Below are 5,372 nucleotides of genomic sequence, written 5' to 3' on the forward strand. Positions count from 1 at the left end.
CAGAATTTTATTTGATGAGTGCTCTTCAGGATATTTCTCAATTCAATACCCTGATAGCCCTACATGTTTTTCCTCTTCTACAAATCCTTCTACGATTGATTTGGTCTTAACCGATTCTAGGCATCTTTGTAGCCAATTAGTTACTCATGCTGATTATGATTCTGATCATGTCCCTGTTACATTTCAAATATCGCATGAAGCGATTCTCAATCCTATCAACTCCACTTTCAATTATTTTCGAGCCGACTGGAATATATATGAAACGTATGTTGATTCTAATCTTGATGCTAACATTTCTTTAGAAACTAAACTTGATATTGACAATGCTCTTGAAACTTTAACAAATACCATTGTTGAAGCCCGGAGCATTGCAATTCCAAAATGTGAAATTTGTGAAATTTGAATCCGTGATTATAGACGACGATCTTAAACTCTTGATCCGCCTTAAAAACGTGAGGAGAAGGCAATTTCAACGTACTCGCGATTCTGCTATGAACATTATATGGCAGAATTAGCAGAAAGAAATCAAGAAACGTTTTGCAGAATTAAGAAACAAAAATTTTGGAAATAAAATTTCTCAATTGGACCCTGGCTCAAAGCCCTTTTGGATATTATCTAAAATCTTGAAAAAACCTCAGAAGTCAATACCGGCATTGAAAGAGGAAAACAAATTATTACTAACTAATTGCGAAAAAGCTCAAAAACTTGCTATGCAGTTTGAAAGCGCGCACAGTTTTAATTTAGGACTTACTAGACCAATTGAAAATCAAGTTACTCAGGACTTCGAAAATATTCTCAAACAAGAGGACGTTTTCGAAAATGCCTGGGAGACTGATTTGGAAGAAGTGAGAAATTATTAAAAAATTCAAAAATATGAAAGCTCCTGGCGATGATGTAATTTTCTACATCCTCATCAAGAAACTTTCAGAAAGTAGCTTATCATTTTTAGTTGATATATTTAACAAATGTTTTCAATTAGCATATTTTCCTGACAAATGGAAAAATGCTAAGGTTGTTCCAATTTTATAACCAGACAAAAATCCAGCAGAAGCTTCTAGCTATCGTCCAATCAGTTTGCTTTCCTCCATCAGTAAACTTTTTGAAAAGGTCATTTTGAACAGAATGATAGCCCACATCAACGAAAATTCAATTTTTGCCAATGAAAGTTCGGATTCCGCCATGGACATTCGACCACTCATCAACTTTTACGTGTAACAATTTTGATCGGTTCCAACAAATCTGAAGGCTATTCTACTTTTCTAGACATAGCAAAAGCATTCGACAGTGTTTGGCATGAAGCTTTGATCGTAAAATTAAAAAACTTTAATTTTCCAACATATATTGATAGAATAATTCAAAGTTATTTGTCAAATCATACACTTCAGGTTAATTATCAAAACTCCAGACCTGAAAGACTTCCTGTAAGAGCTGATGTTCCCCATGGCAGCTTTTTGGGACCAATATTATACGATATTTTCACATCTGACTTACCTGAGTTACCTCAGGGATGTCAAAAATTCCTGTTTGCGGCTGACACCGGCCTCTCCGCCAAAGGACGAAGCCTGCGTGTCATCTGTAGTCGATTGCAAAAAAGTTTGGATATTTTTTCTTCATACTTGCAAAAATAAAAGATTTCTCCTAATGCTTCCAAAACTCAACTAATAATATTCTCACATAAACCAAAAGCTCTTTATTTGAAACCTTCAAGTAGACATGTTATCACGATGAGAGGGGCTCCAATAAATTGGTCAGATGAAGTTAAGTATCTAGGGCTCATGCTAGATAAGAATTTAACTTTCAAAAATCATATTGAGGGCATTCAAGCCAAATGTAACAAATATGTAAAATGTCTCTAACTCCTTATTAATAGAAAATCAAAACTTTGTCTTAAGAACAAGCTTTTGATATTCAAACAAATTTTTAGGCCAGCCATGTTTTATGCTGTACCAATATGGACTAGCTGCTGTAATACCAAAAAGAAAGCTCTGCAGAGAATTCAAAATTAAATTTTGAAAATGATTCTAAAGCTTCCTCCCTGGTATAGTACCAATGAAATACATAGAATATCCAATGTTGAAACAATGGAACAAATGTCAAATTAAATAATAAATAATTTCAGGCAAAAATCGTTACAATCTTCTATTGCCACGATTAATGCGTTGTATGTTTAGGTTAAGTAAGGTTAAGTATATTTAAAGCGTTTTTTTTTCTCTTATAAGCAGGTGAAATCAACTCACCTGTAAAAAATCTGAACTGCTACGGCAAATTAAATGTTATATGTTGTTAACAAAATGTTAATAAAATCTTAAATTTGTTTTACCAAATTAGGATGATAGTGTTGTCTAATAACACAGAACACCTAGATATAAGAAATGAATGTAATGTTTGGAATGATACTAATAAAAAAAATTAAAAAAAAAAGAATTAATGTTTTGTATGAGGCATTGCTTAATCGAAGATTTCCGATTCAATATCGGCTTTTTTTTATTTGCTTGCAACTTCTATACTCAATTTTCGTTTTTCAAATATGGTCTGAAACAATACATTCCCAACCCATAAAAGTACATTCTATTCGATTTTCTCTCTTCAAGCTCCAAGCCCGTTCATTAGGTCTCATTGAATTAACTACTGGGTATCCTAATTTTGGGGCTGAATATCCTTTTTACGTGTACAATAAAAGGATTATGGACAAAAGGTCAAAAGACAAAAGGTCGAAAGGACAAAAGGTCGAAAGACAAAAAATCGAATGGACAAAAGGTCGAAAATGATTTGCATGATGGGAAATTTTTCCTTCTTTGAAGAAAGATATTCGACCTTTTGTCCCTTCTTTTTTGTTCTTCGACCTTTTGTCCTTTCGACCTTTTGTCTTTCGACCTTCTGTCCTTTCGACCTTTTGTCTTTCGACCTTTTGTCATAGATTCACAATAAAATATATTCTTATTATCATTCTAGCTTTTCTGACCAAAGTGTTTTATTACGAACATATTCTTGACATTGTTTATTCGTTGATCTTCCAACATTTTTGTTGAACTACTTTCACATAATACCATTCATTTGATTATTGAAAACACCTTGTAGTATACATTGAGGAGGTTATTAATGTTGTCACATCATTTTCTTAATTTTACTTATAAAGTGTCATAAATGTTTTTGGCTTGAAAGTTTTCAAATAATCATAATATCTGCCTTTACGTGACATAAAAGCTTTTTGAAAAACTCATTGGAACGAAATTTTAAACACATTTTAAAAACCATGTTTTTTTCAGACTGAAACATGGTTTTCAAAACGTGTTTTAAATTTAATTATTGGTGTAATCAATTAGGACAAATATTAAAAAGTAGTCCGGAAATTGAAAAAATCAATCTTTTACCGCAGAAATCGAAATGAATCACGTGACTTATACTATGCTAACATTCAAGTGCTTGGATCAAATATCTAGGTGCTACTCGAATCCATAACAAGTCTAATCAGCACGTGCCCGAATAAAAAAAAAAAGAACAAGCCAACCGCTGTGCACTGCTCTGCACAAGGTGAACATAGGATATCATTCATTCCATAAAAATGAGTCTTTCCCGCCTGCTCATTTCTCCAAAAATAAAATCCGATCCGAACAAAACGTAAACAAATCATTTTTCTCACCGCATTCGGCTACCAGGCCAAAGATATCACACGACGGAAGACAAAAATATGATATTTCTCTCGTGATTATATCTTCGCTCCACCCCGTCCCATCGAACTTGCATGCTGCTCCCAAGGCTGGCAAGGGAAATGATGAATGAAACTGGGCGTCTCTCAACGGATCTCCACACCCGACGACGACGACGTAGTAAACAATCTCAACGAAAGAGGCACTGTCGAGTTCTCTCGTTCTCCGGTTTGCAGTGTCCCATGCTTTCATTCGGGTGCTGGAGATTCCTCCGATGGTTTTCGGATGGACCAGATGTTCTCAAACTTATTTCGGCAAGTCAGCAGTAATGTAAGATTCCTGGAGGAATTTCCGGAAGGATTCCTGGAAGAATCACCGGAAGGATTCCAGGGAGAATCATTGGAAGAATTCCTGGATGAATCTTCAGAAGGATTCCTGAAGAAATATCCGGGAGGATTCCTGGAGAAATCTTCGGAAGGATTCCTGTAGGAATCTCCGGAAAGATTCCTGAAGGAATCTCCAGAAGGTTCCCTGGAGGACTCTCCGGATGGTTTTCTGAGAGAATCTCCGGAAGGATTCCTGAAGCAACCTCCGGAAGGATTCCTGGAAGAATCTCCGGAAGGAATCCTGAAGGAATCTCCGGAAGGCTTCCTGGAGGAATCACCGAAAGTATTCCAGGGAGAATCTTTGGAAGAATTCCTGGAGGAATCTACGGAAGAATTCCTGGATGAATCTTCGGAAGGTTTCCTGGAGAAATCTCCGAGAGGATTCCTAGAGCAACCTTCAAAAGGGATCCTGGAAGAATCTCTGGAAGGATTCCTGGAGGAATCTCTGGACGGTTGCCTGGAGAAATCTCCGGAGAGATTCCTGGAGGAATCACCGGAATGATTGCTGGAGTATTCCCTACAAGGATTTCTGGTAATTCTTTGAAAAGATCTTTTGGATGATTCTTCGGAAGGATTCCTGGAGGAATCTCCGGAAGGATTTTTTGAAAGAATTCTTGAAAACAAAAATTGGAGAAATTCCTGAAATAATCCATCAGCAATAAACTGTATAGTGAACACTTAATAGTAAGCTCCAAAACATGAAACACCTCTGCTGCTCCACATGGTTCACAATCTCTGGCGCTGGATGCTGCCGGAGAATCCGTTGATGCTGTTGTTGCTTTTCTCTTACCTTCCATGGACCACGACGGCTGATGGTGAATTCCGCCGGCAGATCAGATGGCAAAACACGGCACCGACCGGCAGTTCAGTTGATAATCATCCGCGTTAGAGTGTACATCACGTTCCCCGGATCGTCGGTCGCAGTAGATCGTGTTAATCGGCCGGAGTTAATCGAGCCGATACGATGTGACGCCGCGTCGTGAATCGGAAGTGCGTGCCATACCCGTGTAAACGCGTGGGATAAGAAACATGGGCCCTAGAGTGGCGATGATAATGTTTGTTTGGATCATACAGGTGGTGCAGTGAAGACCAGTGTGCAGCGGGGAGAAAATTAAATGAGTGGAATTTACATTCTGCGGAGTGGTTAGTGGGAAAAAGGTAGACGAGAGCAGGGCAACAGGCATGGTGTGATGATTCCAGTGAAGAATTACAGTGATACGGGAATGTGTAATGAAAGGAAAAACATAAACACGGGTGATTTGCCGAATGCCAAAAATAGGTTCGGATAATAAATTGGCGATAATGACGTGCTTTTGGGGTGTGAATTTTGCTTCTTCGA

This window comes from Aedes aegypti, chromosome 1 (assembly GCF_002204515.2).
Source record: "Aedes aegypti strain LVP_AGWG chromosome 1, AaegL5.0 Primary Assembly, whole genome shotgun sequence".
NCBI classification, from domain to species: Eukaryota; Metazoa; Arthropoda; class Insecta; order Diptera; family Culicidae; genus Aedes; species Aedes aegypti.